The sequence below is a fragment of the Astatotilapia calliptera genome, chromosome 6, assembly GCF_964374335.1.
Source record: "Astatotilapia calliptera chromosome 6, fAstCal68.1, whole genome shotgun sequence".
NCBI classification, from domain to species: domain Eukaryota; kingdom Metazoa; phylum Chordata; class Actinopteri; order Cichliformes; family Cichlidae; genus Astatotilapia; species Astatotilapia calliptera.
Genome location: NC_137427.1, coordinates 31,715,450 through 31,728,931, shown reverse-complemented (window position 1 = coordinate 31,728,931; position 13,482 = coordinate 31,715,450).

Here is a 13,482-nt window from a genome sequence, read left to right as displayed (position 1 = left end):
AACAAAATATGTTCTCCCTCATTTCTGTCAAACAAAGTTGTATGACATGTTTCCAGCAGTTAGTATCATGGTTGCTAGGCAACCTGGGAAGCGCGACGGAGACTAGACCGTCCCATACAGACAAACTTGCCGTTTATTTTGCAAATCGAGCTCAACACTGCCCCTAGCGTCCTGGAGCACTTCCGTTGTGTTTTGGAATTTGCATGTGTTTTTGAGTTTGCAAGTGTTTTGGAATTTGCATGTGTTTTTGAGTTTGCAAGTGTTTTGGAGTTTGCAAGTGTTTTGGAGTTTGTACGTGCTTTGTCTCTGGGGGCCACCGTACATAAGCACTCAAGTTATATACGTTTATAAGCTTAAAGAAGAGATTTAAAAGAGGCTACAGATTTTGCCTGTCAGAGATCTTTAGGTTCTATTGCTTTGCGGCTTGAACTGCAAAGGAGTGACCACCTTTAGTGATCAGACGAATCTTTGAGATCACCGCCATGGCCTTGACGGAAGATCTTGAAAATACGCTGCTTACAGATGTGGGCAGGAGCCTGATCATATAGCGCTTTAAAAATGAGCAATAACATCTAATAGGTAACAAGCAATGTTCCCTCTAATTTTTCATGCGTCTGAGCGAACACACAAACTCTCTGAGCGGTCCCTTGGACCACTGTGAGCAACATTAGACGTGTGCACTGTGGTCACGCCAGCCACTATGGGATAAAAGAGATCAACAGCCTGACACCTGCAGGCCTGACAGCAGGAGATGTATCACTCCTGTAACACCTGTAACATTCAGCAGTCGCCTCATTGTTCTGACACACACTAAAAAACTATTGACTACACTACACACTAACTACACAAGAGTTGAACTAAACGTCGCAAATCTCTCACATCTCAAAACACCGCTGCTCCTAACTCCCCCCGCCCCCCAATAACTAAATGCCATGTTGCCATATCATTTTTTGATTGGTCCACATGGTACATTTTTCGACCAATAGAAAAGGGTGGGGTTTTTTTGTTTTTTTTTTGTTTTTGCTCACAGTCGGAGAGCGCTTTCCTTATGAAATGCTGTTTTACTGTTAATGATGTACAATAGACAACAATAGTATTTGGGAAGAAAACCAAACATTGCATATTTTTATCATAACTCTGGTTTTACGTGGTCTATCAACACAATTTAAAAAGTGGCATAAAGTCCACACTTTTTCCGTCAATTGTTCCATCTGTCCTGCTCACATCTCCAATGGTTGTAGGCTACACGTTGTCATTAACATAGCTTCACTCCACATCAGCCACGCCGCTTTGCTTGCTAAAACACCGGTGTCGGCACATAAGGATGCTGTCATAGCCTGTCAACGATGTCAATTAGCTGAGTATGTACGAATGTGAATCGCATCATTGGCTGGACTATGGGATAAGGTGGCATCGTTCTAATCCCATATGGTAGCAGCCTGTCACTTACTGACTAACACTGCAAAACAGAATTTTTAAAGTTTTAATTTTAATTGCAGTTCAGGTTAGATTTTTTTGTGCGCAACGCAGATTTTCTGTGTGCAGAGGCTGTGCCAGCAGTGCGCAATTGCGCACGCGTGCAGCTTAGAGGGAACATTGGTAACAAGTGAAAGGGTGCAAGGGCTGGTGTAATGTGTTAGAGGCCTGGCAGCAGCATTTTGAGTTAATTATAGCTTGTTGATAACTTAATGACTTATTCCAGATTCAAAGTGCACTACGGTAATTAAATCTGGAAGAAATAAAAGTGTGGGGGCATGCTTTTTCTTGCAGAATACTTTTGAACATCCAGTTTCTAGCTTCACTTCTTCAGTTCTTTTGGACTACATCAATAATATATTTTATCTTTCATCTTACTGAGGTTTTGAGTTAGTTTACTTTCTCTCAGCCTCATATTTCTTACAGTGTAATAAAATATATGGCGTTTCCTTATTATGAATAATGTGCCAGCAAACATGCCCATGTGAGCCCACAGTGGGTAGGGGTGAGGCTGTGTGGGTTGGGGAAAACCCACACTTATTTAACATGGGTGTGCTCACACAGGGCCCACAGCAGTTTTGCACTTTGGGGCTCCTATATGATTTTCTATGCACAAACCCACTATGGGTCGCCCACAGAAAACTGTTATGGAGGCCTCAAACTCCACTTGGGTTTTTAAGCCCTAAAGGGCAAAACTGCTGTAGGCCGTGTGTGAACCAGTGCTAACTTCACTGATTCATTAATGATTCATTAATCATAGTTTTCATCTAAAAGGTTTATTTTGATAACAAATGATAACAAAATAAAAACGAATACATGTTGAATTGTGACGAAATGTACCAACACATTCATCAACAAATAAAAACAGATAAAAATGTTGTGGAGAGACATGCAGTAAGGTTAGACATGCACAGACATTTACTAAATAGTTCAGTGAACATTTGGACACATTTGGCACATTTGACATCTGATGTCAAGGAAAAAAGAGATTGTGTAAACTGTGTGGAGCAGCTCTCACCGGTAAAAACCCAACAGACTGATTCAACGTTAGATTTAATCGACTGTAATCTTATATTATCAGTATGAATTCAAATAGAGAACAGATGCTTCTATAACAATTAACATTCAAGTTTCTTCAGTTTACACAATCATTTGAATTATTTGTCATTATCCTGTGTGACTTTCATAAACATTGCTCAAACAAAATTTAGTTGTTGATGAATGCAGAACTGGTAGAGCTAAATGAGAGTTTAACAGTTTGTTTCACAAAAGGAGATAAGAAATGGATGAGGTGAATTTTCTGGGAATTGACATGGTGATAAAGAACAAGGTGGAAAGTGTACAATCACGATTTTTCTAAGAAAGATTTTTCCACAGCGAATCCAGAGGAGATTTGCTCCAAAAGGAGCTGTCAGGCAATTGGCTGGAGATTCAAACACCAAGGAGAGTCTAGGACAGGAAATGAGAGAACACAAAGCACAAAAAACACATTTGCAAGAAAGTAAGCTGAGTCTGAACATGTTACTGCTACTGAAGGTGCATGATGCAATGAAGAGTGGATGACTGAGTCCTTAAATACACAGGTGGGTGATGAGCTGTTGGAGAGCAGGTGTGCCAGGCAGGATCATCCACTGGGAACCAGTGGGAAGGCATGCCTGCAGAAAGACGTCTCAGGAGCTGTAAAGTCTGCCCACCCACAGGCACACAAACCAGACCAAGGAAAATGAAGAGGTAGAACATGACAGAAAAGGGTGAAGGCGCAGAGCGAGAAAGCAAGAAAAAGAAACAGGAAAAGTAAAAGAAAAGCACGAACAACAAAAAGTTCGATACAGGAAAAGCATTTACTACATTTGAAAGATTACTTACCCCACCAGAGATTCTACAATTGTAGGGCTTCAATCAACCTCAGACACACTCATCATTTGCAGTTGTTGACATCCAATGACATATCATAACAACAACAAAAATTCTTGCAATTGCATAGTTTGCTAAAGCAATGCAGGTTGCTGTTGTCTATAGTCCGAAAGATGCAGACTTTTCTGTAAACGCTTGGAAGCAAAGACATTTGTCTTTAAAGTAGTGCTGTCGGTGTTAATCTCGCTAAAATGATGTTAACACCATAACCGCATTAACGCGGCAAATCTCCGTTAGCGAGTTAACGCGGATCACGTGGGGCTGCACTCACTCACTAACTGGTCTGGGAGTACATAGTTTTTACCTACGAGTTTGCCAGAGTTTGCGTCTCTGTGTTACTGAGGCTTAAGCAGCATTAAATTGTTAACTTGCTGCTAGCTGCTTCACAATTTTAAGTTAGTCAGCTGTATACATGTCACACAAAAGTGAAAATAAAGGGTTTACAAAATAGAACATAGATCTGCTTAGACATGGTTTGGAGACAGTGGACTGACAAAAAGACAAGAGACTGAGTTGGAGGTTGGCTGAGATGAAGATGTTAAGATGTTTATTGAAAGTGACCAGAATGACTGAGATTAGAAATGAGCACATCAGAGGGACTGCTCAAGTTTGGAAGCAAAGTTAGACATGGAGAGGGCTGGTGTGACTGAGATGGAGGCAAATGAGCTCCTGTGGTGGTCCTTAAAGGGAGCAACTGAAAGAAAAAAAGAAGCTGCAAACATGTCACACTGAGGCTGACCTCTGTTAACTAAACAAAAGTTAAACAAAAGCTTTTGTCATTGGGAACAAAGCTGTTCCTGATTGTATTCTCAGTCTCAGACAGTGCCATTCTTTATGAACAACCTCACAGTCTGTCCTTTAGGGCAGCTGAAAACTGCACAGGCTTCCTGGACATCATTGTCAACATTACGATTATTATTTAACTATGTAAAGTTATGTAACTTTACTTCTAGTACTTTTATTCATTTTTGTGTGTAGAAAAATTGAACTATGTTTTAAAGAAAACATCTCCCACTCCTGAGTGATTCACAGGTAAAGGAAGGAAAGAAAATAGAGAAGGATCTAAAACATTATCTTTCAAAAAAGAAAGGAAAGAGCTCAAGGCAGCTAGGATGCTGTATGACTGCACAAATCATCTGTAGTAAAAGAACACCAAATCAATGAGTGCTTATCATCACAGTGGTGATATAAGCCACAGAGATTGGAATAAAATAATTATGTGCGAGATTGCTAGTTCACAGTCTGCCCATGAATTTTTCAAACACGGTGTGAAATGCGTTGATTCAAAAGTCTCTTCTTTTAAACGTTACATCTGTGTCCTTTCCTTTCCTCCTCAATCTCTTCTATCTCACCTTTTCTCTATCTCTGTTCTCACCCGTTTACCAATCCCCCACTTTCAGCATTTATTTAGTATGATCCTACTTTTTTACTTTTCTCTTTGAACTCCCATCTGCACTGTCCAAAGTGCCATATTTCTCTGTTACTGCCCAACAGATGCTCAGCCAAAGCCTGAATCATATATTTTCAGCATGATGTATAGAGGTCCCGTTGTGGATGCCTTTGTCATAGGACTTAACAGCACCAGACAGATTTGTCCTTCTGCCAACTGAATTTGTGATGCATAGCAACAACCACAAAGCTTTTCTGACGCCTTCATGCATTAATAGTGAGAATATTTATGCTGATACACTTTAATTCATATTTTTCAATCACCACTAATCATATTAACGTCATCAACTGCAGTTGTTAGATTTGTATTGTTGATTGTCATTTATGCTTAGCAATATCTACTCATATATGCTTAGAGTTGTATAATCAATGTCATGTTGGTAGAGGGTTGATCCTTAATAGTCTGCAAAGACTTTGTGTGCATTCCAGAATGTTCTGGCATTCACACTTACATCCTGGGAGCATGGAAGAGGTCGTACCTTCTCTTATTGTTTTATGGTAGGATAAACGTAGCTATATCTGTTTTAGTCTAAGTCCCTTGAACTGCTGGACTTCCAGACCAGCAGGTTTAGAGAAGTCTTTATGGGGTCACACATTGACACCCCCCCCCCCCCCCACACACACACACACAGCCACACATACTTACACAACGCACAGGCAAGGTGCTCTTTGTGTGTATGTATACGTTGTATGTTAATGAACCTATGTATACTCATGTGACCTCAATAAAAGAGCAGTGTTACGGGGGAGCAGATGAGAGAAACTGGGGTCAAGCGAAGGAACGGCGTTTGTCCAGTTCTCTCCCGTGCACAGGAAACATAAAGAACTTTGCCTACTCGTGTCTTGCTTTTGCTGTGTAATTAAATTGTCTTCAAAGTTCCAGCGAATAGGTTTAAGCTACAAACCTATCAGCAGTCATGTGAAAAAATTTTCCTGTGAGAGACTAAATATATCCTATGGTTCAGTAGCTTGTAGAACCACCTTTAGCAGCAATACCTTGAAGTAATAATTTTTCCGTATGTCTCTCACATTGTTATGGAGTCATCTGGGCCTGCTCTTGTTTACAGCACCACTTTGGTTCACTGAGAGTTGCAAGTGTTCATTTATGCACAGCTCTCTTGAAATTCCACCACAGCATTTCAATCAAATTGATGTCTGGACTTTGACTGGACCGTTGCAACATCTTGATTATTTTCTTTACAGCCATCCGGTTGTAGATTTGCTGCTGTTGCTGCACGACCCAATTTCGGCCAAGCTTTAGCTGTCAGACAGATTTTCTATACTTTGTATATAAAGGGGTTCAAAGTCGACTCAAATGTCTGGTGGAAACCAAAACAAGCCCAAATCATCACCCCTTCACTGTCGTGCTTGACCGTTGGTATAAGATGTTTGTGTCTGTTTGATTTTCACCAAACATGGCGCTGTTCATTATGGCCAAAAACCTCCGCTTGTTGATCTACACTGCACCAGAAATCTCACTGTGCGACCACATTCTTTTTAGAGAGACGAAACTTTGACCTGGCAGTCACTAAAAGTAACCCATACTTGTGCAGTCTTTTTCTAACTAAAGACCTAAGAAATGACTGTGGACCAGGAAAACAGTGACCTCTGTTTCAATCCAGCCAGAGCTGTCTCTATTCTCAGGTCTATTTTGAGGTCTTTTAACACACAATTAGGTCCATAAATATTTGGACAGAGACAACATTTTTCTAATTTTGGTTCTCTGCGTTATCACAATGAATTTAAAATAATCAACTCAGATGCAGTTGAAGTGCAGACTTTCAGCTTTAATTCTGAACAAAAGAATACTTAAAAATGTCAGGAACTAAAGCATTTTTAATACAATCTCTCCATTTCACGGGCTCAAAAATAATTGGACAAATTAAATAACTGAGAATAAAATGTTCATTTCTAATACTTGGTTGAAAACCCTTTGCTGGTAATGACAGCCTGAAGTCTTGAACTCATGAAGGTCACCAGATGCTGAGTTCCCTTTTTCTTAATGCTCTGCCAGGCCTTTACTGCAGCAGCTTTCCGTTGCAGTTTGGTTGTGGGCCTTTCTGTCTGACGTTTAGTCCTCAACACGTGAAATGCATGCTTAGTTGGGTTAAGATCAGTTGACTGACTTGGCCATTGAAGAATATTCCACTTCTTTGCCTTAATAAACTCCTGGGTTGCTTTGGCTGTATGTTTTGGGTCATTGTGCATGTATACTATAAAAAGGCCACCCAGTCAGTTTGACTGCATTTAGCTGGATTTGAGCAGAAAGTATGTCTACGAACACCTCAGACTTCATTCAGCTGCTTCTGTCCTGTGTCACATCATCAGTAAACACTAGTGTTCCAGTGCTACTGGCAGCCATGCATGGCCGAGCCATCACACTGCCTCTGCTGTGTTTTACAGATGATATGGTACGCTTTGGATCATGAGCTGTTCCACACCTTCTCCATACTTTTTTCTTACCATCATTCTGGTGGACGTTGATCTTGGTTTTATCTGTCCAAAGACTGTTTTTTCAGAACTCTGCTGGCTTTTTTTTAGAAGTCCAATCTAGCCTTTCTGTTCTTGAGGCTTATGGCTTCCACCTTGCAGTGAACTCTCTGTATTTACTTTCATGCAGTCTTCTCTTTATGGTAGACTTGGATATCGATACACCTACTCCCTGGAGAGTGCTGTTCACTTGCTGGTTGTTGTGAAGGGGTTTCTCTTTACCGTGGAAATGATTCTGCGATCATCCACCACTGTTGTCTTCCGTGAATGTCCAGGTCTTTTTGCGTTGCTGAGTTTACCAGTGCTTTCTTCCCTTTTGTAGATTTTGCGACTCCTAATATATTATCAGTTTCTCAGGTATTTTTTTTTCCTTTTTCACAACTTAAGGATGTCTTGTGTCACCTGCATGGAGAGCTTCTTTAACCGCATGTTGTCTGTTCACAGCAAAATCTTCCAAGTGCAATCACCACACCTCAAATCAACTCCAGGCCTTTTATTTGCTTAATTGATAATGACATAGCTAAAGAATAGCTTACACCTGCCCATTAAATAGCCTTTGAGTCCAATTACTTTTGATCCATTTAAAAAGAGGGGGCACGTGTTAAGGAGCTGAAACTCCTAAAGCCTTCATCTAATTTGAGTGTGGATACCCTCAAATGAAAGCTGGGTGTCGACACGTTATGTCCATGTTCATCATATGACTATAATTGGAATATGTTTCAGTAAACAGGTAAAAAAAAGTAAAACTTGTGTCCAAATATACATAACTGTATGTTGGACAATGCTCCGGATATTCTACATGTCTGTGGTATCATTGCTTTCCTCTATGCTGTTGCATGCTGGGGCAGCAGGTTGATTGCTGCGAATGCCAACAGAATCAATAAATTGATCCGCATGTGGCTATCTCACTGTACAATTTCTCCATGTAAAGAACAACTACAGACTGCACTAGTTGCACACCCTTAGTTTCTGCACATCCTCTACAGAGTATACAGTATGATAAGACGGGCACCTAAATGTTTAACCATGTATATTTAGTTTTGTGTATTATACTCAGATATTTATTATTAGAGCTATTTGTATTTATTATAGCTATTTTGTTATAGTTTGTAACTTTGTAATATATTGTATCATTTAATTTAGTCTTGTTAGCTGGAGTAATTAACCACATTATTTCCTCAGGGATTAATAAAGTGTTCTGATTCTGATAATTGTACTTGTATGAAGGGCTGTAGAATCTGAGATGTAGATTTGGATTTCTTTTTTCTTTTTTCATGGGAAGATTGTGCACTCAGGTACTGCTTTTTTAAGGTGTTCACACTTGCTTGCACATCCATTTAATCAAGCCTATTTTATTATCAGCACCTGAATGCTACTTCCTTCTTATGTCTCATGAAGGCAGCAAGGGGGGGACTGTAGATGTGTTTTCACAGTGGATCTCCTTAAAGGAATAGTTCAAGATTTTGAAAACTATGGCATCATGGTGTCTCCACTTATAGCTTGCTATTGGTATTCTATAAGACAATGGTAAAGAGGCAAAATGATTAAAGAGGAGTAGTCACATAGCGCATTCAACCTATAAATAATAAATAAATAAATAAAACGCATCATCTTTCATGATATGTTTTTTTTTATCCTGAGACCTGTTTTATCATTTCCAGCACAGAGCAGATAAAAGCAGTTTTTGTCAGTGTAGAGTACTTACAAATAACCTCATCTATCTAGTTCTATGTGGGGGGAAACATGGGGAGGAAAGAGGAGAATTTATGGTAAACACACACACACACACACACACACACACACACACACACACACACACACACACACACACACACACACACACACACACACACACACTGTTAATCTTGCATGGCCTTGTGTTGAGGGAGGATTCTGAGGTAGCTTGAGTTCAGCCTTGAAGGCAGAGAGAAGCAGCGATAAAGAAATGAAAAATGAAAAAAGAGGGCGAAAGGAGAACATGAGGAGGATCATATGGAGTTTTCAAGCTATTCTCATTTGCTAATTTTTAACAGTGTACACATTTAACACAGAAACACATTTATGTTTCGCTTTTCATGGGCAGCTACAGTGTTATTTTTTGTAGTTTACTCTTTGAGCTTCCTTTTGCATGAATATATATTAAATAATTTGCATGTAAATAATATATTTGTACATGTAAACAGTTTATTACACAACAGAAGGACTGATTATGTTCTGTAAGCTGACATTGGACACACTCTGGCTTCGACATGCAGCCCTGAAACAAGCAGGAAATGAGATTGTGTTTTACTAGCATCTAACACAGATGCGTGCATGCACACACACACACACAAACATGCACACACACTCTTAAATACCGTACAGTCCCCAAATGTAGAGCAAAAAGCAAAAAGTAACTCTTATCTATATCTGAGTGCTGCGGTTCAGCATTAACTCATTATAAACACTGTCAGAAATATGTAATGTGATATATAGTGTCAAATTTACCATCTAATAAACCATGAAAATAGAAGAAAATTATCTTCTGGTGACAAATGTGCACATGTGTGTTTCTCTGTGTGTGTGAACAACTGCTGTAACACCAGCATGTCTCATTTATCTGCTCCTTTTCACTTTTTCTCTCTCTCAGTTTTTGTAATTGCAAGACATTTTATGTGTTTTCTTTGAGTCTGCTATTTGCTTCAAAGCAGATCTTTTCCTTCTCTTCCAGTGAATGCATTATTTGACTCACTGCTTCTTGGATTACTGCTTAACACCCGTGCTGCTCAAGTAAACGACCATAATTTCTAATCAGAAATTAATGAAATATATTTAAAAGGGCCATGTGTAGGATAAACGTAGTGACAAGGCTACGGATTAAACTAACTGCATACCCTGAATCCCAAGACTGTCTGTGATCTTGAGATGGACGCAGTATTGGCTTCTCTTCTTCACTTTTACCAGATCATTCAGCTATCTCAGTGCTAACAACACCGCAGCCTAGTTTGAATTCACTTTTCTCCTGCTCTTGTCTCCTTCTCCAGGAAGCTCCAGTGTACTGTCTCACTGCTTGCTAGTCAGCTAGATTCCCACAATGTGCATTTGGAGGTAATTGGACTTTTATTCAGAATCACTGGATTACTTACCTGCTTGCCCACTCATCTGCAAAACCCAGTGCCTCATAATTGCAGAATAGCAAAATGTATCTGTAATAAATGCTCCCGTAGTCACTGTCTGCAATTCGGTCTGTCTATCCTCATAAAATTATAAAACCTTATTATAGACTGAAAAAAACAAAACTCCAATATGATCCTTTAAACATAATAACAGTCACAATCAGTGTTTACACAAAGGAGTGTAATTGAAGCCTTGTATTTGCATCAGCACGCAGCACTTTTGCCCAATGCCTGCCTCTAGTTTGAAACACTCTCGTTAAAGCTGAGGGTACAGTCGCCAATCATTCAAGTCAGAGGACTCTGTTGTAGTTGCCGGTAGTCTGACAGTGATGGAAACACGGAAACATCACGCCTGGATGGGCATGCAAATTTTCTGCCACAATGCTATGACGGTCTGTCAGTAACGTCTCCAATCAATTTCATTCATCTTATTTTAAGCAGTGCTTAAACATTGTGCAGCATTTTATTTGACGAGACTGAATAAGAGACTTTAAAAAGTAATATAGCATTGTCACCGAACACTGAGCTGCTTTCGGCTGCTTCTAGGGGTGTAACCTAGACTGAATCCTTGATGCAAACATCCACCATCTCTGTCCACTGTTTCACAACACCCACCAGCAACAATTAACTTTTTGCCATGTGCTTTTGAACTCTCATTTTCATCACGTCTAGAGTCATCAATAGCAAATTTAAGACAGCAGGCATTGTGAAAGTTAGGTCCCAAATGTGGCTGGCAAAGTTCTGGTCATGGTCTGACTACAAAAACGGAAATTAATGGACACTGACTCTATTCCCTACAGAATAGAATCAGACTGTCAGAGGAATATAGATCAAAAATCTGTTTGTGGGTTTCTTTGCCTTATTGTAATCAGTAAAGGGTTTGTTGAAAACAGTTCTTGAAATGTTCTCTTTCTAGAGTTTAACATTGTTTTTGGAACTATATTTCAGCCAGAATTAGACATCCAAAAAACCCCAAAACAAACAATCAGTTGATGGGTATTCAATGTTTGCTGGTGTACAGTTTGAAGAATTTGTGATGGGGACACAGCAAAGAAACACGGCTTTGCTTTGTCACTGTGGTTAACTGCAGGTAAATGTAAATGGATACGATATGCTAGTCTAGTGAAAGTTGTAATGTTAGAAAGTCATTGAGGCAAAGAGTGAAGTAGATATACAGAACTAGATGTATCAGAATGAAAGAAAATGTGTTTGGTTCTTGGTTCTATCATCATCTATCATGAACATGTGGTAACAATGGTGTAATTTGGGGCTTTTTAAAAACCTGTCCTCCTATATTTCTTCAAATGTAACCAGATTTTTTTTGTGCCAACTCTATGATGTTTTTATATCAAAAATCCCTTTTCAGCTTTGTTTATAATAGTTTTGTTGTGTTGCGTCATGACTGAAAACATACATACATTCAGTAGTAACGCAAAAAAGAAAGCCTGTATTTGACAGACATCACCTTCTGTTCTACATTGTTTAAGCTTAAACAGTTACACCTGTATCAGTTTTATTGTGACATGGAGTTTGCTGGCCTCACTTACATCTTACTTTATTTCCAGTCAACTTTGAGTAGAGCTCTAATCAGTGAAAATATCTCTGTGGGTGTGCTTGGAGTTTATACGCTGCATCCAAATGTTTTGTGGATAGAACTGGAAAAGTTTGGCTTCCTTCAGATTTAATTTTAGTGGGTGTTAAAAGACCTTACATGGCAGAGGAGTTTTTAAGGCAATTCAGTAAATAGAATAATCTAAATGAAAAGCAGTCATAAGCATAAGGACAATCGCATTAAACCCATGCATTAGTGTGTTGATTTAAAATAAAATGTCTAACCAGGAAACTGTAAAAGCTTTCTCAAGGCCGGAGGATGGCGCATGTGTGAAATACTGCAAATCACTCCTGGAGACTTTCCTAGACCTAATTTTGCAAACATCGGTGTGAATTAATGAATCACAGAAAAGCAAAATGATTAATTGTGGCCAAGCTGATTAAATCAGTGCTTATTCTAGTCCACTGGCACAAACATAACTCTCAGCTTGAACCAATAATAGACAGACTGACCGAGGCTGAGGGCCAGGGCTCTCTTAATTATTACACCACTCATGCTTGCATCGAGCAGGCTGAACTGTAGCCTTTGAGGAAACACACAAATTCACCCAGGGAGTGGGGTTTTTTCTCCTTCTTTAAAAAAATAAAAAATTCCCCCTGCAGTCAGTGCACTCCTTGTTCATGAGAGTGGAAGTCGAGCTGTGCAGTTGGTTTACAACTCCCAGAGTGAGTTGTTTTTCCTCCCAGATGAGATGCTAGATTCCGGGCATCTCTTCTCACAGCAGCCCCTCCCCTTATTGCCCTGTGAAAACTAGACCATATATCCTCTTGTTGACATTAACGGCAGCTTGCTCTAGTGTGCATGCACACCGTTTTTGTCTTTCTTCTTGACATGTCGTACATGCACACAAGCATTTAAATAAGAGAGAGCTTCAAGCGAGCACAGGTCAGGAGCCGGTAATAAAAATGATGATTATTTTTGGAAAAGTTCATATGCTCATGATTCATAACTTTCATTCTGAGATTATCATGTAATTTTTATATGATCTCCTAAATGCCTGCTGTTGTAGCCTTGACATTTATCCTTCTTTGGAAACACATCAAACTGTTCGCTAACAATAATTCACAATTTGGCAAAACAGGAAATGAATCAAGGTACAACTGTGTAATAATTAAAGCATGGCTTGTAATAGCGGGAATATTTATCAATGTGTTACCTGGAGAATAAAGTAACTGCTGAATATTAGACTTTCCTAGAGAACTCTGCTCAAATACAATACTTTATCGTCACATGCTATTTTGGTTTCCTTTTGCCCACAGACAAGGCACAGTAGCTTCTGCCCACCCTCAGAGCAGCCGTCATAACAGTTTGTGAAGTGGAGCGTGTGCAGTACCACATGTGAAGCTGAATAGCAGGGGATGAGCCTAATAAAACCTTGAATTTCTG